We start from the raw sequence: 24,324 nt of genomic DNA, 5'->3' as shown, positions 1-24,324 counted from the left end.
CTTATTAAGACGTGAGGCGTCCCTCTTCTTAATGCTTCCTCCCCAACACGCCACCACAAAGAAGAGGGCGCTCTCCACAACTGACCTATAGAACATCTTCAGCATCTCACTACAGACATTGAATGACGCCAACCTTCTAAGGAAGTACAGTCGACTCTGTGCCTTCCTGCACAAGGCATCTGTGTTGGCAGTCCAGTCTAGCTTCTCGTCTAACTGTACTCCCAGATACTTGTAGGTCTTAACCTGCTCCACACATTCTCCATTAATGATCACTGGCTCCATATGAGGCCTAGATCTCCTAAAGTCCACCACCATCTCCTTGGTCTTGGTGATATTGAGACGCAGGTAGTTTGAGTTGCACCATATCACAAAGTCCTGTATCAGTTTCCTATACTCCTCCTCCTGTCCATTCCTGTCCTGTCCATGACACCAGATCATGGTGTCTGCTTTAGGCCAATGGAGTTCGGCCATGGAAAAGTATGACCCCTTACTACACGTGAAGGTCACCAGACACTCTGTATAAAGAGTGGACATGAGGTAATGATGTATTTGGCTGCTTCTAATCTGGAAAGGGCCAGATTGATTCCTGGAGATATGGTTTTGCCTGACTGGATTTCTAGCCCTCTGTGCCTTGGAATGGGGCAGAATACTTTGTGGGGATGTGTAGAATCGGGGTTCCCTTTCTCTCTGGTCATAAACCAACTCTGGCCTGCTGCTGGCTTTCGGCATCGGAGTCCGTTTCTGTTGGGTGAGTTCTCCACAGGATCATTTCTATGATACCAATCACAGCGGGGGAAGAGAAATTCTTGTAAATTTTTTAATAACCTCAGTAAGGCTGTTCAAACACAGGAAGCTTGTTAGGAGGAATATTACAGGAAATGGACAAGAGTTTATGAAAACATAGCGTTCATCTTCTGTGATCTGTGTGCGTGCCGAGAGGGAGGAATATGCTCCTCCTAGTCCAAAAATAGTCTCTGACCCTTTTCCTGCTGTAAATCCAAACTGTGCTCTTTGCCACTGACCTTCCAGAGGCCGCAAAGAGGAACGGTAATTGCTTGGGGGATCGAACATCTGGTTCGCATCTTTCAAATGTAACCAAACTCAAAACAGTTCGGTGAGAAATGAGAGCTCGCAGTGTGGAGCCAAGTATTTTTGCATTAAACTATTTACAGATTTCTTTTTTTATTTTCTCGCCAGCTGAAGTTTCCATATAAGGTGATGCCAGATAAGAATTCAAAAGTCAAGTGAATGAAGGAACATAATGTGAGTAGAACTGAGAGAGGCACAAACGCAGTCAGACACCAGCTGGGTAAAACCCTAGCCCTATTACTAGAAACGTATGATAGCCCTTCCTTACTGCAGACCGTTCGCTGTTCTCTTTTAACAGGGCTGCAGTGTGGTGCATGCAAACCCTCCACTACCCCTACCGATCCACTACTTCCCCTCTCCCCCTTCAACCAACTTTAAGAGCCAGTCAGGCCACAGAAGGAAAGTTTATCCCACCTGCATCAAGGAGAACTTCCCATCCCCATTAATGGCTTTAGCTGATTCCTTCAGGAGGATTTGAACCTGCGTCCCTGCCGCCGTCAGCACTGGGAAGGAAGCGGGGAAGAACCCAGCGTAAGAAGGAGGGGAAGGATTACAACTCGGCGCGTGATAGGGAAACCAGGTGAGGGTGACGATAGGTGGAATGAACTGAGAGGCTGGGAGGGGATAGGTGGAAGAGGAAAGGGATGAGGAAAAGGAAATCTGATTGGAGATGACAGTGGACCATGGGAGAAAGGAAAAGAGGAGGGCAACCAGGGGGAGGTGATGGACAGGTGAGGAGAAGGCCCTGAATTCAAATCGAGGACACCACCCATTGTGTTTTGTGGCCCTTATAATTGAACTGAATAGCATAGACTTGGAACCAACCTAGCAGCTCAAAACTGCGGACGTGTAAGGTGATGTGGGCTATCAGCAGCACTGTCTCAATCCATATTCGAATGGCCTGGTACATCTTTCACTCCACTGTTCAATCAAGTCAGGGGTTCAACTCTTGTCCAGTGAGGAGTCAGCGAGTAATACAGTGTGGGAACAAGGGTGCGGAGGGACAGTCTTGGAACATCTAAACATGAGGTGCCAACCCAGTGAAGGTCAAACACAGTGTGCAGCTTTCAATAGATGGAGTTAAATATTCCATACCAATAGATCAGGTCAAAGCTCTCCAGTCCTGCCCCCATTTCATTGTGAATGGGGGGCGGTAGATAATAAAATGGTGAATGGAGGAGGAGGAGGCTTCTAGAGTAGCCTTGAACCTTATCCTCAATGATGGTAGGATACTGCATGCCCTGGGCCCTTCCATTGCCCTCAGGCAACCTCAACCATCCTTCATTCATAAGACAAGGTTCCAACCAATATATCATAGGATCAAATGTGATTCTGTCTACGTGGTTATCAAGAACAGCAGAGAATACTGGATTCAGCAAAGCCTACGGACCACACAACGTTTCTCTCCTCATTACTACCATCAGTGAAGAAGTATAGGACCCACATTCATCATTTTAGACACAGCTTGCTCCCCTCCACCATCAGATTTCTGCACTGTCCATGAACACTACCCCTTTTGCACTAGTTATTCATTTTTTTATTGCAACTGACAGTATTTTCAAACATTTGGCACTGCACTGCTGCTACAAAACAAACCATTTCATGACATATGGACTACTCTCACTTGGAGTATTGTGAGCGGTTTTGGTCTCCTTATTTAAGAAAGGATGCGCTGACATCGGAGAGGGTCCTGAGGAGGTTCACGAGGATGATTCTGGGAAAGAAAGGCTTAATGAGTGTTTGATGGCTCTGGGCCTTAACTCGCTGGAACTTAGAAGAATGAGGGGCGATCTCATTGAAGCCTATTGAACGTTGAAAGGCCTTGATTGAGTTGATGCAGAGAGGATGTTTCCTAAGACCAGAGGACACAGCCTGAGAATAGATCCATTTAGAATGGAGATGAGGAGGAATTTCTTTAGCCAGAGGATGGTGGAATTCGTTGCCACGGTCAGCTATGGAGGTCAGGTCACTGTGTGTGTATTTGAGGCGGAGGTTGATGGGTCCTGAAAGGAGAAGGCAGGGCAATGGGGATGAAAGGGAAATGGATCAGCCACCATGAAGTGGTGGGGCAGACTCGATGGGCCGAATGTCCTGATTCGGCTCCTATGATAATAAACCTGATCTAGGTTCTGCTTCAGATGGTGAACTGAAAATCTGCGCTCCAGGACTAGCTTCACCACGGGCCATGATGCTCGAGTACATTTAAAACACCGGACAATGTGAGAAGATGTCTGGGTGGTTCTTGGGCACAAAACGCAAGTCAAATCCAAACCTTGCTAGGTACTGCCATGACGCTGTGCTTTCTCACCAGCAACCTGCGCACTGGTGTCCGTGTTCCACTGGGACGTCTCAGTCCAGACATTATCATGTTCCCGGTCCAGGCTGAATAAAGAGGCGAATTCCACTGGTGAGGTGAGAGTGAGTGCTCGATATCATGGCAGCATTTATCTGAATTACGTAGAGGAGCCCTGGTAAAGCTGGAGGCAATCTAAAGGAAAATATTTTAATGGTCAGCATCTTACCCCTCACTCAGCCCCAGGACATCAGTGCCAGAGTTTCTCCTCCATCCAACCATCTTCAGTTGATTGTTCAGAGACCTTCCTTCCATCGTTGGGTCCGAGTAAGGATTTTTGCTGATGACTGCTCCATTTTGAACTCCATTTGCAACTCCTTGTCAAATAAAGCAGCCCACATTGGAAAGACCTTCACAAAATGAAAGCAATGAAAGCTGATGAATGCAGGAGTTCCACATAATGATTGTCCTTCAACGGGAGTTTCATCGTCTACCTGAGATATTCCGTTTTATTTTGCCATTGCCAAGACTCCCTCCATCCTGGAAGGAGGGGCCAGCATCATCAATGGTCCCTTGGCTCCATGCCTCTTTGTCTCTTCTCCCACCTCCTTAAAACCTGCTTCTCTCTGAAGCTTTTGTCCACATTGAAATATCTTGCAAAAACTGACAGGAATGCGGAAATATTAAAACGAGACCGGTGCTGGATTAGTCCAAATGGCGACTAGATGATCCTGACTCAACGGGTCAAAGGGCCTGATCTGAGTCGCCCTGGCTGACTTTGAACAGCCATTCCCTATTCTCTCAGCTGAGACCTGGGCAAGCCATCAGTTCAGTTGTCCTCTGGCCACCTGCAACCTATGAAGTGGCCCGTCTAAGGGTCACCTCTCTAATGTCCAAGGCCAGCTTCGAAGTTCACTATGAACCCCAGAAAGCTATCAATGGAATGTCACTACATAAATAAGGATGACCTTTGTTCGCACTAGGATAGCTTTCCTCACTATCGGCAGTCTTCCAATCTGCAAGATGAAGATAGCTGATCATTTTGGTATGCTCCGATCTGTTATCAGAGTCTCCTGTGGCAGGGTTAATTTGATTGCTGAAAGCTCTAGTATGAAACTGTCAGCAGCTAATGAAATAACTCAACAAGATGTCTTGAGAAGACTGCAAGTCAAACTCAGGGTTCACCCTGGATGTCTTCATTCTGTCTGCAATCCAATGTTTACGGCTTTTCTACAGTGAGATTCATTCTATCCCTTCTCTGTCATTAACCCTTAAGATCTTCTTATAAACAAGCATCAATCTCGTCTTCAAGTAGTCATTTATTCCCAATGGTTTTTGTTCACGGGAAAAATGCGAGATTGCAACACTAGTACCAGACTAGTAGCCCAAGACGTAAATTCAAATGTTCTAATAAATACATTCAAATTTAAATTCAGATTAATAATCAGGGATTATTTAAAATCATCTTTGGTACTGGCAAACATCAAAACCACAACATTATTGTTAAATACCTCTCAGGTTCACTGATACCCTCAGGGAGGGGGAAATCTGTCACCACTTGCTCACCAGTATAGTTGGTCTCTGAATTGGCTGAGCCAACTTCTCTGTCCAACAGCTAGCAGAGATGAGCAGTACCTTCTAATATCGAGGATGATGTCCACATCTTGAAAAGCACAGCAGTTCCAAGTTCCCACGGCTATATTGGTGAAGGGCTGCTCCCTGAGATTCTGTGGCTGTACATTTTAAAATTATCCTGCCTAGTTCTGGTCTTTCCACACAGAAAATAGTTTTTCCTACTGTAGAGTCATACAGAATGGAAACAGGCCCTTTGGCCTATCTTGTCCATGTCATACAAGATGACCCATTTGTCAGTGTTTGGCCATTACCTTCTAAACCTTTCCAATCCATGTAACTGTACAATTGTCTTTTAAATGTAGTTATGGGGTCTACTGCAATCACATCCTCTGGCAGCTGATTCCATACACTATCCGTATGTAAAGCGTTGCCGCTCAAGAGCCTTTCCACTCTTAGTTTACACTTATGACCTCTAGTCCTTAATATCCCAACCTTGAGAAAAAAATGTGTGCATTTACCCTGTTTAAGTCCTTCATGAGTTTATACACCCCTGTAAGATAACTTCTCAGTCTCCTACACTGCAAGGAATTAAAGTGCTAGCCCATCCAACCTCTCCCCTTAACTTAGTCGTTTATGTCCGGGCAGCATCCTTGTAAGTCTTTTCTGCAGTCCTGTTTAATAACATCTTTCCTAAGACCAAAACTGAACATGATATGTGTCGCCTCCCCAGTGTCCCACAAATCTGCACCATGACCTCTCAGCTTTTATTCTGAGTGTCCTGAATTATGAATGTGCCAAAAGCCTTCTCCATCACCCAGTCTACCCGTGACTCTATTTTAGGTGAACTATGTACTTGTATCTCCAAGGCCCTCTGTTCTGCCACACTGTCCAAGGTCACTGACAAAGACCTACCTGGATTTATCTTTCCAAAATGCAACACCTCACACTCCATTTGCCTTTCCTTGACCCACTTACTCAGTTGATCAAGATTTCTTTATATTTTTGATAACCTTCTTCATTGTCCACGATATCACCAATTTCAGCATCATCTGCTAAGGTATTAACCATGACTTGTACATTTAGATGGCCCTGCACTGACCCCTGAGGAATACCACTAGTTATGGACCTCTAACCATGGAAAAAACCTTCTACCATCTCCCTCTGCTTTCTACCATCAAGCCAAATGTATCTCCAATTAGCCACGTTTCCTTGGATTCCATTCCATCAAATCTTCCTGTGCAGCCTACGATGTCAAACTTTAGCAAAGGCCGTTCTGAAGTCAATATAAAACCCTGCCTACCATCCTGCATCAAGATCCCTGGTCATCTTATCAAAAAGTCCCAGCCAAGTTGGTAGGACATGATTTCCCATGCACAAAGCCAAGATGACTATCGCTAATCTAGCCCTGTCTTTCCGGACGTACGTATATCTTATCCTTTCCAGTAACTTACCTACCACAGATGTTCAACTTAGTAGGTTCCAGGTTTTTCTTCGCCACTTTTCTTATGTAAGGGAACAATATTTGCTACCTTCCCATCTACTGGCACTTCACCCATGGATAACTATTGTGAAAGTATCTCGGCCAGGCCTCCCGCAATGACATCTATCTCCAGCCTTCAGCAGTGATCTTGGATACACCCAGTCAGGCCCTGGTGTTAGCTGTCTTTATACCATTTAAGACACCCAGCACCGCCTCTATTGAAAAAAAATTCTCCAAGATCTCCCCATTTACTTTTCCTAGTTCCAAAGTAATTGTGTACTTCTGAAAAAATGCATCTTGCCCATCTCCTGTGATCCCACACAAATAGAACCATAGAACCATAGAACATTACAGCACAGAAACAGGCCTTTTGGCCCTTCTTGGCTGTGCCGAACCATTTTTCTGCCGAGTCCCACTGACCTGCACCTGGGCCATATCCCTCTCATCCATGTACCTATCCAAGTTTTTCTTAAATGTTAAAAGTGAGCCCACATTTACCACTTCATCTGGCAGCTCATTCCACACTCCCACCACTCTCTGTGTGAAGAACCCTCCCCAATGTTCCCTTTAAACTTTTCCCCCTTCACCCTTAACCTATGTCCTCTGGTCTTTTTCTCCCCTAGCCTCAGTGGAAAAAGCCTGCTTGCATTCACTCTATCTATACCCATCATAATTTTATATACCTCTATCAAATCTCCCCTCATTCTCCTACGCTCCAGGGAATAAAGTCCTAACCTATTTCTCTGTAACTCAGTTTCTCAAGTCCTGGCAACATCCTTGTAAATGTAACCCTCTCTCTCTCTCGTTTCTCTTTTTCCCTTAATATATTTATAAAATCTCTTTGAATTTTCCCCAATCTTCTCTACCAAAGTTACATCATGCCCCCTTTTTGCCCGTGTGATTTCCTTCTTGAGTACATGTCTGCATCCCTTATAATCCTCCAGGGATTTAGTTGATCCTGATGCCTGTACCTCACCCATGCCTCCTTTCTCTTCCTGACCAGAACCTCAATATCTCTCATCTTCCCTACTCCTACCAGCCTTGTCCTTCACGTAACAGCCACACGCAGACTTGGAGCTCTCAGTATCCCCTTTCCTTTCGCAGTTTCCCACTTGCCTGTGATCCCTTTGCACACAAACAAACGACTCCATAAGCTCCTATCTCATACATTAAAAATTCGCCACCAATAGATCGATGGTCACTCGTCCCAAAGTGCTCCACCACTGTCATCTCAGTCACATTTCCCATCCTGTTACCCAGGAGTAAGTTGAGGTTCGACATTTTCCTGGTATGGCCCTCTATATACTGTCCAAAGAAACTTTTCTGAACGCACTGAACAAATTCCACACCAGCTATGTTTTTAACAGTTTGGCAGTCCCAGTCTCGGTTAGGAAAGTTAAAATCCTCTACTATGACAACCCTATTATTCTCTGCACTATTTCTCAGTATACTTGTACTTTCTGTTGACCTTTGGGGGGGGCCTATAGTACAATCCCAACAATGTGGTTATCTCATTTCTCAGCTCTACTTTAGAGACACCTATTATAGAGCTTCACTGGATGGTCCTTCAGTAATTCCACTTCCTTTCTCGAAAATGCAACACCACTTCCTCTCTTTCCTCTGTCTCTATCCTGCCTAAAGTACCCACCCATACACCAGTCCTGTCCCACCCTTAGCCTTGGGCCCATAGTGGCTATAATATCCCAGTCCCACACAGCTACCCAAGCCCACACTTCATCCACTTTACCTGCCCGACCTTTTGTATTGAAATAGTTGCTATTTTATCCAATAGTCTTTCCTCATTCCTGGCTATACTCCTACCTGTCATTTCTCTTCAACTAGCAGTCACTGATTTCTGCATCACTTTTCAGCTTCTCCTTTGCCTCCCTGAAGCTTGGAATTCCACCCGCCCCCCCCCCCCCCCCCCACCACCAGTTTAAACCCACCCTAGCACCAGTGATTCAGCCTGACAGGTTACCGGTCCGCCTCCAGTTCAGGTTACAGGTTATCTCTGTCCCAGAGGCTCAAAAATCTGAATCCCTGCCTCCGACACCAAACTTTCATCCACACATTCATCTGCCATTCTATTCATTACCCTCACTGTCACGTGACACTGGGAGTAATCCAGAGGTCACGGCCCTCGAGGTCCTCTGCTTTTAAACTTCTCTAGAGCTCCTGATATTCACTCCACAGGACCTCACTGGTGTTCACGCGATATTCCCCCCACACTCCCTATTGAAAATGTTCTGTTACATCTTGGACCTTGGCAACATACCATTCGAATCTCTTCTGCAGCCGCAGAATCTCCTGTCCACCCCCTAACTATCAAATCCTCCATTACAATAGTCCAATCTTTTTTACTTATCGTAAGCATCTCAGTTGGATTCATCTTTAATCTCTTCACTGAAGGTAATTCCACTGATCCACTCAGCCTTCTCTCACCAACCCCCTCTCCCCCCCATAAGCTGAAACCAGGTTACGGTGTGAATGTATACAAGTTGAGAGATATTTTATTCTCCTGAGTGCAGAAAGACCTGAAAGGTACAGGTTAGAGGTCGCGGGTATCACATTAGAGCTCCCTGAGGTTTGGTAGTAAGTCAACTGGCCACTGGCTTCATCCTCATCCCTGAATTAAGAACAGGAAGGCTTGGAAAGTCAGACAGCGTCTATAGAGAGAGACTCTGCTGCCTTTTTCTCTTCCCCCCCCAGACACTGCCTGCCCCTGCTGAGTATCAGGCAGCGCAGTAGCAAGGAGTGTGACGCTTTGCCCTGCTCTGCTGGGTGAGAAGCTGACAGTGATGCAGGTGGATGCTTCCCTGGTGTCATGGATTATTGATTACCTGACTGGCAGACCACAGTACGTGCGCTTGCAACACTGTGTGTCAGACAGAGTGGTCAGCAGCACTGGGGCTCCACAGGGGACTGTCCTGTCTCCCTTTCTCTTCACCATCTACACCTCGGACTTCAACTACTGCACAGAGTCTTGCCATCTTCAGAAGTTTTCTGATGACTCTGCCATAGTTGGATGCATCAGCAAGGGAGATGAGGCTGAGTACAGGGCTACGGTGGGAAACTTTATCACATGGTGCGAACAGAATCATCTGCAGCTTAATGTGAAAAAGACTAAGGAGCTGGTGGTGGACCTGAGGAGGGCTAAGGCACCAGTGACCCCTGTTTCCATCCAGGGGTCAGTGTGGACATGGTGGAGGATTACAAATACCTGGGGATACGAATTGACAATAATCTGGACTGGTCAAAGAACACTGAGGCTGTCTACAAGAAGGGTCAGAGCCGTTTCTATTTCCTGAGGAGACTGAGGTCCTTTAACATCTGCCGGACGATGCTGAGGATGTTCTATGAGTCTGTGGTGGCCAGTGCTATCATGTTTGCTGTTGTGTGCTGGGGCAGTAGGCTGAGGGTAGCAGACACCAACAGAATCAACAAACTCATTCGTAAGGCCAGTGATGTTGTGGGGTGGAACTGGACTCTCTGACGGTGGTGTCTGAAAAGAGGATGCTGTCCAAGTTGCATGCCATCTTGGACAAAGACTCCCATCCACTCCATAATGTACTGGTTAGGCACAGGAGTACATTCAGCCAGAGACTCATTCCACCGAGATGCAACACTGAGCGTCATAGGAAGTCATTCCTGCCTGTGGCCATCAAACTTTACAACTCCTCCCTCGGAGGGTCAGACACCCTGAGCCAATAGGCTGGTCCTGGACTTATTTCCACTTGGCATGATTAACTTATTATTATTTAATTAGTTATGGTTTTATATTGCTATATTTCTACACTATTCTTGGTTGGTGCGGCTGTAACGAAACCCAATTTCCCTCGGGATCAATGAAGTATGTCTGTCTGTCTGTTCACAGTGCCAGCAATCCCGGTTCACTTCCTGCTGCTCTGTGTGAAGATGATGGTCGTTCTCCCCGTGACTGCATGAGTTCCCTCCAGATCCTTTGCACATTCCGACGATGTACAGGTTAAGGGTAGTAAGTTGTGGGCGTGCTGTGGTGGTGCCGGAAGAATGGTGCCACTTACGGGCTGCCCCCCAGCCTGGCATTAATGCAAACAATGCGTTACACTGCGGGCTGCAATGTTTCAATGTACATGTGACAAGTAAAGCTAATCTTTATCTTGTTCTGCTATTATATTCCCAGCAGCTTTGTTTTGGGACTCTGATCTCGGTCACATTGGGGTTAGGCCTCTCCACCAGCTTCATTGAGTACGTCTGCTCACAGCGTCATTGGAACAACTTCAGACCATGGCCTGTGCCTCAAGAAATAAAATACTCCAGCACGTTAAAAGCACAGTTGATGCAAATTTTTAAAAAAATCTGGAGATGATAGCTCTACGGAGCGAGGCAATTAAAACAATCCCTATCACTAAAAGCAAAAACTATGCAGTCACCAAGAAGGCATGCTAATGGCTACTCTTCATTAGGAGTTTGAGGAGATTCGGTGTATAACCAAAGACTCCAGCAAATCTCCGTAGATGTACTGTAAAGAGCATTCTGACCAGTTGTATCGCTGGTGTTGAGGCTCTAACACAAAGAGCTCCATCATTGGTGTAAGCCTCCCCAACATTAACGACACCTTTAAAATGTGAAAGACGGCATCAATCACTAAGTTCCCTCACCACCTGGGAGATGCCCCCTTCTCACTCCTACCATCTGCGACGAGGCACAGGAGCCTGAAAACTAACTCTCAACTTTTTAGGAACAGAACTTCCTGTTGTCAGATTTCTGAATGATGCACAAACCAATGAACACTACGTTATGTCTATATGTCTTGCACTGTCCCGCAGCCGCGATACACATTTCATGACACGTGACCACGATGACAAACCTGATTCTGAAAACGAGGCAAACTATTGTAGCTAAAGGCCGACGCATCCTCTGGACAAGATAGCCTGCGCCCCAGGTTCTTTAAGAGAGTAGAGAGCAATGCATTGGTTGTAATCGGCCAAGGGCATTACAGTGGCCCTGCTAGAAGAACCACTTACAGTGTTGGTTCAATCCTGACTCTGGGTGCTGTCTGTGTGGAGTTTGCATGCTTCTCCCTGTGACCATGTGGACTTTTTCTGGGTACTCTGATCTGCTCCCACATCTGATTGACAAGCTGCCTGGTAGTGTAATTGGCTACTGTAAACTTCTCACAGTTTGTAGGTTGAACCTGGAGGCAGTTGCTGAGCACGGGTATAAAATTTTATTTAAATGGGATTAACGTGAGGTTTGGGTCAGTTGTTGCTCCGTGCAGACTTTGTTACTGTGTTGTATCTCCCCAACAGCTCCTACATTCTGAAGGGTCCCGGAGGAGTGGGCAAGCGAAATGTTACATAGTTATTCAAAAAAGGAGGGAGACAGTAAGCAGGAAAGTATAACAGCTGTCCTTGGGGAAATGTTGGAATCAGATATCAGGAGGAATAGCAGGACATTTAGAAAATTAAAAAACAACAAAGCTGAGCCAACATAGTTTTATGCAAAAGGAAAATCATGTGTGATAAGCTTACTAGAGATCGTTGAGGATGTATTGGAGGGAATATAGATTGATTAAAATGTATTTAGATTTCCAGGACGTACCCTATTCCAGGCCACGTGAAAGGATGCTGAATAACTGGTCCACAGGTACTGGTGGCAAAATACTGGCCCGAACAGGGCAGTTAGCTCGGGGAGGGGGGTGGGGGGGGGGGAAGGCTTGAGATAAATGAGTTAATTTTTGGATCATAGGAGACACACCATCAGAGCAACTTATGAAGTGTTTAACTTGAAACATTAACTCTGTCTTTCCTGTCCCGAACTTCCCATTTAAAAAAAAAATATTTTCTAAAGCAGCTCATGTTTCTAAATGTCCTGCAGGGAGTGGAGGTACATGGATCACGTGCAGGCAGATGTGGAATTTAAGCTGACATCATGGTCAGCACATAGACCATGCACTTAAGGGTCTGTTCCAGCCATGTACTGCTGTATATTCTATAGGCTTTCTCAATTTTCCTGCCTGTATTTTTTAATGTACAAATCATAAATAAGTGAATCTGAATCTACATCAAAGCACGCAGTGAAACCTGTCCAGGGAATGTGAAAGAGGCACAAGCTCAGCAGTGTCCCTGTGTCCGTATACTTACAGCAGCTTTCTCTCGACGGGACTGAAGAGATGGGACACTGGGAGTTCACATTGTGGAGAAATTCCATCAAGTTCACCTCGACTGCGTTAACTTAGTCGGCAACATCCAGGAGAACAGAGAAGACAGCCTGAGACCGAGAATGCAGCATCAGCTGCTGTTGTAGAGGAAGTAACGTGATATCTCTAACCAGACGCAAAATGAGGCGATGGCTCAGTCTAAAGATGGGTGACAACCCCAATGCGCCCCGGTGTTTCTATATTCCCAACACGATGACAAGCACCCCTGCAGCGGCGATTCCGGTGGCCGCGACTGGTTAACCGGTTCTATTAGTCAACTTTCTAAATATGTAACATCGGCCTTCTCACAGAATAATGTCAGCACTGAAGAAGGTACTCCGCTCACCAAGTCCATTTCTCTTCCTGTCACCTTTGGTTCATTTAGATAGATAGATAGATAGATAGATAGATAGATACTTTATTCATCCCCATGGGGAAATTCAACTTTTTTCCAATGTCCCATACACTTGTTGTAGCAAAACTAATTACATACAATACTTAACTCCGTAAAAAATATGATATGCATCTAAATCACTATCTCAAAAAGCATTAATAATAGCTTTTAAAAAGTTCTTAAGTCCTGGCGGTAGAATTGTAAAGCCTAATGGCATTGGGGAGTATTGACCTCTTCATCCTGTCTGAGGAGCATTGCATCGATAGTAACCTGTCGCTGAAACTGCTTCTCTGTCTCTGGATGGTGCTATGTAGAGGATGTTCAGAGTTATCCATAATTGACCGTAGCCTACTCAGCGCCCTTTGCTCAGCTACCGATGTTAAACTCTCCAGTACTTTGCCCACGACAGAGCCCGCCTTCCTTACCAGCTTGTTAAGACGTGAGGCGTCCCTCTTCTTAATGCTTCCTCCCCAACACGCCACCACAAAGAAGAGGGCGCTCTCCACAACTGACCTATAGAACATCTTCAGCATCTCACTACAGACATTGAATGACGCCAACCTTCTAAGGAAGTACAGTCGACTCTGTGCCTTCCTGCACAAGGCATCTGTGTTGGCAGTCCAGTCTAGCTTCTCGTCTAACTGTACTCCCAGATACTTGTAGGTCTTAACCTGCTCCACACATTCTCCATTAATGATCACTGGGTCCATATGAGGCCTAGATCTCCTAAAGTCCACCACCATCTCCTTGGTCTTGGTGATATTGAGACACAGGTAGTTTGAGTTGCACCATATCACAAAGTCCTGTATCAGTTTCCTATACTCCTCCTCCTGTCCATTCCTGACACACCCCACTATGGCCGTGTCATCAGCGAACTTCTGCACATGGCAGGACTCCGAGTTATATTGGAAGTCTGATGTGTACAGGGTGAACAGGACCGGAGAGAGTACGGTTCCCTGCAGCGCTCCTGTGCTGCTGACCACCGTGTCAGACCTACAGTCTCCCAACCGCACATACTGAGGTCTATCTGTCAAGTAGTCCACTATCCAATCCACCATGTGAGAGTCTACTCCCATCTCCATTAGTTTGTGCCTTAAGATCTTGGGCTGGATGGTGTTAAAGGCACTAGAGAAGTCAAGGAATGTAATCCTCACAGCACAACTGACCCCCTCTAGGTGAGAGAGTGATTTGTGCAGCAAATACGTGATAGCATCCTCCACTCCCACCTTCTCCTTATACGCAAACTGAAGAGGATCCTGGGCGTGCCTGGTTTGTGGCCTCAGATTCTGTATTATCAGCCGCTCCATGGTCTTCATAACGTGCGACGTCAAGGCAACAGGTCTGAAGTCATTCAACTCCTTTGGTTGTGGTTTCTTCGGTACCGGGACAATACAGGATGTTTTCCACTGTCTGGGTACTCTTCTCTGCTCCAGGCTCATGTTGAAGATGCACTGTAGTGGTTCTCCCAGCTCAGTCGCACAGGCCCTCAGTAATCGTGGGGAAACTCCATCCGGTCCAGCCGCCTTGCTGGTACAGATCTTCCTCAGTTGACCTTCCACCTGTGCAGCCGTAATCCTGGGCGTGGGCAAGGTCTCCTGTGAGTGGCTATTTTCCTGTGAGGGAAGTAAGCCTGGTGTGGATTTCTGCGGTGAGGATGAGATTGAGCTGTCGAACCTGTTGAAGAAGTTGTTCAGCTGGTTCGCTTTCTCCACATCTCCACTTATGTTTGCCCCCCGCTTTGCACCGCATCCGGTGATGATCTTCATCCCATCCCACACCTCCTTCATGCTTTTTTTCTGCAGCTTTTGTCAATCACTTCAATTCCCAAATCGAGTTCTTGACCTTTCCACCAATGACATCTACTCTGCCGTTATCCTTCATGATTTCCAAAGCCAAAACTCCCTTCTGGAAAGCACTGTGGGGCTATTAAAACAAAACCCATGCCACCATAAAAGCTTCTTCCCCCAGGTAGTTTATCTGATCAACCATTCTATTTATCGCCATCCATTACCCATCACTGCACTGCAAACATTTTACATTGTAAATACATGCTGGTGTTTTTGTATTATTTTATTCCACATCCATGCTTTAATCTCTAACTTCATTTTTAATGTACGTATTCTTATCATTTCTGAATGTTTCTGTTTTCTTGTTGCGTGTCACACCCTGACCAACAACACCACAGCAAATTCCTAATACATGTGCATTTGTGGTGAATAAAGCTGATCCTTGGTAGTCCTCTGTTCTAAGGGAAACAAGCCTGGCGTTTCTAGTCTTTCCCCATACCGACACTCCCCAACCGTTGGAATCAATCCTTCACCCTCTCCAAAGCCTAACCTAGTGTGGTGCCCAGACCTGGACGTGGCTGAATGAGTGCTCTATAAAAGTTCTTCATGACTTCCTTGTTCGCATTCTATTTGCCTCTCTTTATAAACCCGGATATTTTACAACCACTCCCTTGTTCTGCTCTGCAGTCTTCTGTGTAATCTGCACGTGCACCCATATCTCTCTGTTTCTGTTCCCCCTTCAACATTGTGCCCTCTACTTTGCCTCCTTGTATTCTTCCTACCAACACTTAACATTTCATCTTTCTCTTTGTGCTTCATCTGCCCATTCCGTCAGTTTGCTTATTTCTCTGTGAAATTTGTTACTGTCACAATCCCTGTGGCCTACTATAGAGTGTTGGGCTTCAGGTTTTCTCGAGCACCTGTATTTGCTAATAGTTAGAGCTGTTAAGCCTAGTTGGTTTTGGTTTAATCTTGTCGAGTTAATTATCACTAGCACATATTTCCTGCATTCTACAATTATCTAAGTGATAATTCTCCTTGTGCTCTGTGAACAGAGTCCTACAGTGTGTTGGAGAATGATTTGTTGCTCGGTCGTGCCTCCAATGCTGTTGGTATTCCTATATCTAACACCTTGATCTGTCTCTTCCATCTGTTCCTCTGCTCCTGGGTTGATTCGTCGCCAGAGGTCATCGTGACAAAGTCCTCCACCCTCCGCTGCTGTGCTGATCCGGTTACAGCGGCCACCATGACAGAGAGAGTCTGTCGTTCCTCTGTGATTCAGCCCAGTCCCGTGAGCATACACCGCGATGGTTACATCCATTACACTACGCATCCAGCTTGCGCAACGTCGGTAAATTCTGTCTTCTTTCCCCTTCCTTTCCAGTCCCGATGAAGGTCCTCAGCCCAAAACGTCAACTGTTTACCCCTCTCCATAGATGCTGACTGACCTGCTGAGTTCCTCCAGTATGTTGTGTGTATGGTATCTGCAAATATGGAAATTGTGACTGTGTGCCCAAGTCAGGTGCTTAGTATAGGTTAAGGAAAGCATTGACCACAGTACTAAACTTGAAAAAAACCTACTACAGTATACAGTTCTTTTAGAATTAAAGGGAAACAATACATATTTGTATTATTGGTTGTGAGCAATGATTGGAGCTTTAAGACAAATCGCCTTTAAGGATTGTGTCATGTGACTATGCCCATTTGCTCCGTAACCACACGGGTTTCTCCCCAGTAACCAAACACTTGCTGATAGACAGACTGGCCCCAGCGTAAGTGGCTGCAGGAGAATTAGGGGTGGGGCAGGTTTTGAAATGTGAGCGAGAATGGGTAACACAGACTGAGTGGGGCAATGGGACTGAGGGAGACACAAAAGACCGTGGATGCTGGGAATCTGGAGCAACCCAGAAAATGGCAGGTCATGCAGCATCTACAGAGGGAAATGAACAGTCAATGTTCCGAGTTGAGGCCCAGAGCAAGGCTCTCAGAACAAAAACATCAGCCATCCATTTCCCTGCCTAGATATTTCCCGACCCGCTCAGTTCTTCCTCCTGTATCATTGGTAAATACATGAAGTAGATGTGACAGACTGCGATCTGGATTGTAACAGAGGTTGTAGAACATTCAGGAGGTAGTTTAGTTTAGCTATTCACATTTCCATATGTCTGAGTATTTGGAAATGGACATGGGTAGAGATTACTGAAGAGATAAACAGACTCACTCTGAAACAAACTGCAATGTTAATCCCTTTGAGAACCAGGAAGATTCCTTTTGCCCAAGAGATTAGCGATAGGCACCATTTTAAAACACATTTTTTTACTCTCTCTCCTGAGTCTGAGGTTGTGTGCCAATTCCCCATGTTACCACTTTCAGCCCTGTCTGTGCCACTGGTCAATGTAGCATCCTCTGTGAGAGGCAGTGAGGGTTCAGAGGGAGAGGAGAGGAATGTCCAAGCAACTGCTTCTCTCCAGTACCCCTCTCCACCGTGTTCACCAGCATGTGTGGGCCCTGTGCTTCATTGATGTGGGACTCCCAAATTAAAACCGGTTTTTTAGGGAATTCTGTTGAGCAGAGTGATCATTTAACAAAACGTCAGCTGCGGTAGCTCTGTAACAAAGCCAGCGATGGCTGGTGGAGGCCGAGTGGTTGGCGTGGACAGTGGACTTTCTGCAGATGCTGCAGTTGCCAAGGTGCGACACAGATCGGGGGGTCGCCTTGTCGAGCACCTTCGCTCGGACCGCCGCAACAGCCAAGATTTCCCAGTGGCCCCCCCCCCCATTTCAATTCCGCTTCCCATTTCCCACTGACCATCTCAGTCGATGGCCTCCTCTACTGCCAAGAGGCCAGATGCCTGTTGGAGGAGGACTACCTCATATTCCATCCAGGAAACCTCTAACCAGACAGGATGAACATCAATTTCTCTCATTTCTGGTGTCCAGAGCACTCAATATCCCTCTCCCTTTGTTTTCCCTCATTCTGGTTACCCTTTCACGGCCCCCCTCCCCCAACCCCATGACCCTGCCCCTCTGGATCATCACTTCCTCCTTATTCTGGGGTCCAGTGTCCTCTCCTATCAGATTCCTTCTTCAGCCGGTTACCTCTTCCAGTTATCACCTCCCAGCCTCTCACCAACCCACCCACCTTCCCCCTCAGCTGGTCTCACCTATCACCTGCAGTCTGAAATCCTTCCTCTCCTCTGTCCACCACCTTATTCTGGCTTCTGACAGTCCTGATGAAAGTTGCTGGCCCAAAATATCGGCCGTTCATTTCCCTCTGTAAGTGCTGCCTGACCTGCTGAGCTCCTCCAGCATTTCGTGTGTACTCAGTGATTAGCATGCCTTTTCGCAATTTGTCTCTGAGACTATGTTTCACACCACAGGGACACTGAGTGCCCTTGTCAAACAGCCTGCTCAGTCTGGGCTGAGACATGCCTGATCCTAGCAGAGGCGCCTGGCCTCAGGGAAACAACGAAAGTAGGAGCCACCTGCATTCAAATGACAACCTCTCACGTCTGATTTATGAGCTTCCGAGAGCGCGGAATACAGATCCAACTTGGCAGAAGTCTGTTCCTCTGCCACAGATCATTCATCATCTTGCATGAATTGAGAACTCCTACTCAATGGGAATCTATGCGCAAGAGTAGAGCTGCAGGCTCACAGATCCAGTGGTACTGGTTCGATCCTGACCTCCGGTGTTATATGGAGCCAGTAACCAATGGTGACATCTTGCAGACAGCGTACAAAACTACTAGATATTCTTCTTCTAAATATACTCCTCCCTCTAAACTGCGATTGATTGCAGCCTGTAATTCCCCTGTCAAGAATGTATTTTTGGGCCAACTGAATGATCTGGGACTTCTGCAGTCTGCTGAGGGGGGGGGGGGGGGGGGTTTGCTATGGATGAGAGTCAGTGTCGATTCATAATGGCGGAACACGAAACTGCGGTTGGCTCCATTGCTCCACACCGACTTAAGCATCGAGCAAGATGAGAGCGGAAAACAAACAGCTGTTCAGCGCCGTCTGCGTGCGTTTGACCGGTCTCTGGCACTGGAGTGCTGGGTGCCACGCCGCTGGGGTTCGGGAGTGATGCTGCCCCGAACCATCGGGCTTCTGGACGCGCTCCGCCATTGTGGTCTCACTTCAGGGGCTCTGCAGCTCACGCTCTTTGCGTTTTTGTTTACTTCTTTTTCACCATTTGTGCGGTTTGATCGGGGCGTGTCAGCACTAAACCGACCCGGCCGCTGCGGCCTGACACCGTCAGTGAGGACACACGTTTGGGGATTCTGCGGTTAATGTGTTTTTTGTTTACTTTTTATTGTTGGCGTGACTCGTTCTTCTTTCGAACATTGGGTGTATGGAGGTCTTGGTGTGGGTTTCTTTCTCTGAACGGGTCCTATTGTGTCCCTTTGTTTTGTGGCTGCCTGCAAGAAGATGAATCTGAAGGTTGTATACGGTATACGTACTTTGACAGGGGATGGAGTCTGTACACCTCCACTTCCCTCGACCATCCCAAAGGTGTGGGATAATGGGCTACTCTGTAAATAGCACCGAGTGTGGGTGGAAAGTGGAATCTGGGGGCACAACCCTCGCCCCCATCCCCCCTCCCGCCATCAAGGACATCTTCAACATGATCAATATTCAAGATTCGAGGCTGTTTAATGTCATTTCCAGTGCACAAGTGTGAAGGAGAATGAAATAATTGCTGCTCTGGATCCGATACAGTACAAAAAGAAACACAATAAGGTAAAGAACTCAATAAAGAAAAAACACAGTAGATATAAATACATAAAATAGCTTATGTACATAGAAACATAGAAAACCTACAGCACAATACAGGCCCTTTGGCCCACGCAGCTGTGCTGAATATGTCCCTGCCTTAGAAATTACCTAGGGTTACCCATAGCCCTCTATTTTTCTAAGCTCCCTGTACCCAACACAGCGTCAACCTGCGCAGCTGCTTTGAGTGTTTTATGGACTCGGACCCCAAGATCCCTCTGATCCAAAAGTCTTACTGTTAATGCTATATTCTGCCATCATATTTGACCAACCAAAATGAACCACCTCACACTTACCTGGGATGAACTCCATCTGCCACTTCTCAGCCCAGATTTGCATCCTATCAATGTCTCAATGTCCCACTGTAACCTCTGACAGCCCTCCACACTATCCACAACACCTCCAACTTTTGCGTCATCAGCAAACTTACTATCGTATCCGCCTCCACCACTGTTGCCTGAGTAAAAAACTTACCCCTGACATCACCTCTGTCCATAAAGTGACACTAGGTACAGGAGTGTCTGTACATAAGGTGAATCTGCCAGGAAATAGAACATAGAACATAGAATAGTACAGCACAGTACAGGCCCTTCAGACCACAATGTTGTGCCGACCCTCAAACCCTGCCTCCCATATAACCCCCCCACCTTAAATTCCTCCATATACCTGTCTAGTAGACACTTAAATTTCACCAGTGTATCTGCCTCCACCACTGACTCAGGCAGTGCATTCCACGCACCAACCACTCTCGAGTAAAAAACCTTCCTCTAATATCCCCCTTGAACTTCCCACCCCTTACATTAAAGCCATGTCCTCTTGTATTGAGCAGTGGTGCCCTGGGGAAGAGCCGCTGGCTGTCCACTCTGTCTATTCCTCTTAATATCTTGGCTCATTGCATCAGATAGGCAGCAATCACACAAAAATAGAACAGTCTAGGCTGATAAGATGGTGTGGAGGGGTGAAGGTGCTCATCAGCCTTACTGCCTGGGGGAAGTAAGTGGTTTCGGGTCTGGTGGTCCTGGCATGGATGCTACATAGCCTCCTCCCTGATGAGAGTGGGACGAGCAGTCCATGAGTAGGGGGGGTGGGATCCTTCATGACATCACTGGCCTGTGATAAATAAATGAATCCCCTCCCATGGCCAACCATTTTAATTCCTATGCCCATTCCCATTCCACCGTGTTGGTCCATGGCCTCCCTTTCTGCCATAATGAGAATGCAATCAGGGTGAAGGAGCACTACCTCCAATTGGTCTATGTAGCCTCCAACCTGATGGCATGAACATCGATTTTTCCTTCTGTTAATTTTTCCCCTCACCCTTCCTTGTTCTCCTATTGCCCACTCGAACCTCCTACTTCTTCTTGTCGTCTGTCTTCCACCTTCAGCTGGTGCTCCTCCTCCTCCCCTTTCTCCCGTGGTCCACTCTCCTCTCCTATCAGATTCCTGCTTCTTCAGCCCTTTGCCTTTGCCACCTATCACCTCCCAGCTTCTTACTTCATCCCACCTGGCTTCACCTATCACCTTCTGGTTTGTCCTCCTCCACCTTTCTATCCCAGCATCTTACCCCTTTCCTTTCCAGTCCTGATGGAAGTTCTTGGCCCGAAACATCAACTGTTTATTAATTTCTATCGGTGCCCCCTGACCTGCTGACTTTCTCCAGGATTTTGTGTGTGTGCTGTATGAATAAATCAGGCTGCATCTGAAGCAGAAACTCAGTTGATCAACTGGGTGGCAGTCTAAACTCATAGACAGCACCATCATTCGCCATTGACAAGGACTCCACTTCCAAAACAGGAAGGCCCAGTCGGCATCTTATCAGCAAATTGCTTTCAACATGAAATCACTGCCAATTATTCTATTTTAACAGCTCTGCCCATTAATGATAGATCAGACTGCACAATATCAATCGCATCATCGGGGATGAAGCTAAGGTGGCCGTTGGGTGAGGTACCAAGAAGTGAAGGCATTTTTTCCGAAAAGGAGGGCAACAGCAGATCCTTGGGGCGCATGGGAAGGCAGAGCCCCCAAAGGCTGGGAGTCCTTCAACAATGGCGGGGTGTTCAGCAGCCGGGAGCTTCCTTCTGCAAGAAGAAACTACAAAGCGAGTTGTGAGAGTTACTGTCCCTGCCACGATCAGATCAAAGGCAACTACTTGTGTTCTGTGGAGTGTTTATAGAGCACAGAGTGTTCAGGAACTCTCTCCCAGAGCCAAAGATTAAAGATAAGCCCTATTTGACACAGTGCAAGGCATCGTTTGCATCAACAACCAACATGGTTTCGGGGGGCAGGCCATGAGTGTCACCACACTTCCGGTGCTGACACAGTACGCTCACAAATTACTGACCCTAACCTGTAATCATTGGAACGTGGGAAGAAACTGGAGCACCTGGAGAAAACTTCCGGTCAGAATGTACAAATTCCTTCAAGACAGGAGCGGGAATTGAACCTTCATCACTGATGCAGTGATGGCATTACACTAACTGCTGTGCCACCATGCCACTTTAAGATGCTGGAAGCCAAGTTAGTAACGGTGTAGCCGGCACCCTGCACACCACGCTTCGTGTCCGCCCCAGCCCCGGTGGTCGACTGAGAACTTCTGGGGTTTTCTCAGCCTTCGCACTTCAGGCGGACTTCCCTCCGTCAGGCTGCCTGCAAGATCTGCCACTCCTGAGCTGGCTTTCAAGTCCTTCCCGGGCGTATGCCAGGGCTGGAGCTGCCCTTGTTTGTACTCTGCAGATGCCACGAAGAACTCCCTACCCTATTTATCCCAAAGATCAGCCTGTGAAGGTCTCCTCTTCGCCTGAGGGCCCTTGGACTTCCCCACCACATCAAGAATAAAAACTATCAAAGAACCGTGGCTGAATGTGGTATTGAGGTGGAAGGCATACGTTCTAAGTTCTATACAAGGGAAACACAGTTCCAAAGTTCTCTTCAGTTCCTCTCCAGACAGAACCTATCCTGATCCAATAGTGATAGAAAGATCATTGGGTTCATGGAGTCTCATAATAACTTGAATCCACTCAGTACCAGACACCCTATTGAATCCCCATCAACTATCAAACACCCATTTGCCCCATATTCTATCGCTCACCTCCGCACTAGAAGCGATTAACCAAACAACACACAAATCTGTGAAATGAAGGTGGAAACCCGAGCGGGCTCAGGGCGACCAAGCACACTAGCAGACCCAGACGTAGACACAGTACAGGGGTCACTGGAGCTGTGAGCCTACGGTCCTACCAACTGCGCCTCATTCACTGCCCTCAGCTAAGTAGTTACCTCTCGTGCCTCGAGCTCAGCAGTTCCAGATGCTGATTCCCATGCCAGTTCCAGCTTGAGCCAGTGGACAGAGATCTATTTAATGAGGAAGTCTTTATCAGACCAGAGATATCAATGAAATGTATTGATCGTGGATGCGGATACAAGCGGAGTATTGTGATGTGAACGTGGCCCTGACTCTGTAGTGTTTCCCTCTGTCCTTCGCATCGGGCTCACGTGTGGCCCAAACTTCTCCCTTTAACAGAGGGCTCCTTAAAGCAGCACCCTCCTGAGCACTCAGAGTCATTCAGAGAATGTGGCTGACAAGGCGGGAGAGCAGGAAATAAAATGCTGAGTTTCTCCTTTCTGCGGACGGGCAACTGTGCGGAGAAAGGGAATACCCACAGGGTTAGAACGAGAGGAGCCGCGTTTCCCTGTTGATGGACAGCTCTGTCGGACTCTGAGCAGAGAAAGGGAATACCCACAGGGTTAGAACGAGAGGAGCCGCGATTCCCTGTTGATGGGCAGCTCTGTCGGACTCTGAGCAGAGAAAGGGTTAGAACGAGAGGAGCCTTGTTCCAGACATACCACCACCCATAGGTTGGGTCAGAATGATGCCAGCCTTTCACAACAGCTCCCCGTTGTGCAGGCATCGTATCTACAAGCTTCACGTTACTGCTCCCACCAATAGACCGGGGGTTCCCAATCTTTTTTATGCCATGGACCAATATCATTAAGCAAGGGGTCTGTGGACTTCAGAATGGAGTCCTGCACTAAAGAGACACTGACATTACGCTCTAAAGCACATCCCATAAGTACATGGTAACTACCCCCACCACACATCACGAATCTCATTGCCCATGGATTTGACCCAAAGCTTTTGACCCTCTGAAGATTATGTCAGGAATGTGATGGAATTGTCACTCCCTACCAGTTGTTTGTCAGTCTTTGCTATTTATAGTTTTTCATAAATTCTATTCTCTGTCTTTATTTTCCTACAAATACCTGCAGGAAAACAAATTTCAAGGTAGCATGGTACTTTGATAATAAATTTGCTTTGAACCTGCCTGGATGAGTGCAGCCACGACAGTACGTGGATAATCCAGGGACAGTCATCATAAAGATGAGAGGGCCGGCAGAGGCTGGAAATCCGAAGCAACACACACAAAATGCTGGAGGCACTCAGCAGGTCAGGCAGCGTCTATGGAGGGGAATACGTAGACAAGGTTTCTGGCCGAGACCCTGCTTCAGGACTGGGAAGGAAGGGGGAAGGTGCCAGGATGAACCGGTCCAAGTCACCTGGCACGATAAGGATGCACACCCTCCAGTGCCAGGACACCCCGGCCGCCGTGCGTACCACCCACAAAGAGAACAGCAGCAACTTGCCAAGGCTATTCCCAAAGCTCCCCCCAAACCCACAGCCCAGAGAGGCAGGAGGGTGGCAGACACGTGAGAGTGTCACCATCCACTGGCTCTTTAGGGCCCCCACTTC

At 47.0% G+C, this 24,324-nt stretch overlaps 1 long non-coding RNA gene across 1 annotated transcript; it reads left to right on the top strand.

The window, feature by feature from the left end:
• Positions 1-477: 477 nt before the first annotated feature.
• On the top strand, positions 478-10,389 carry LOC140719822 (uncharacterized). The gene is made up of 3 exons (XR_012097013.1): positions 478-537; positions 1,198-1,263; positions 10,312-10,389. It is a non-coding gene; the product is annotated as an uncharacterized lncRNA (long non-coding RNA).
• The last annotated feature ends 13,935 nt before the right edge of the window (positions 10,390-24,324 follow it).

The sequence above is a fragment of the Hemitrygon akajei genome, chromosome 32, assembly GCF_048418815.1.
Source record: "Hemitrygon akajei chromosome 32, sHemAka1.3, whole genome shotgun sequence".
Lineage (NCBI taxonomy): Eukaryota > Metazoa > Chordata > Chondrichthyes > Myliobatiformes > Dasyatidae > Hemitrygon > Hemitrygon akajei.
Note: the sequence above shows the minus strand (reverse complement) of the source record. Positions and strands in the feature narration are given on the sequence as shown.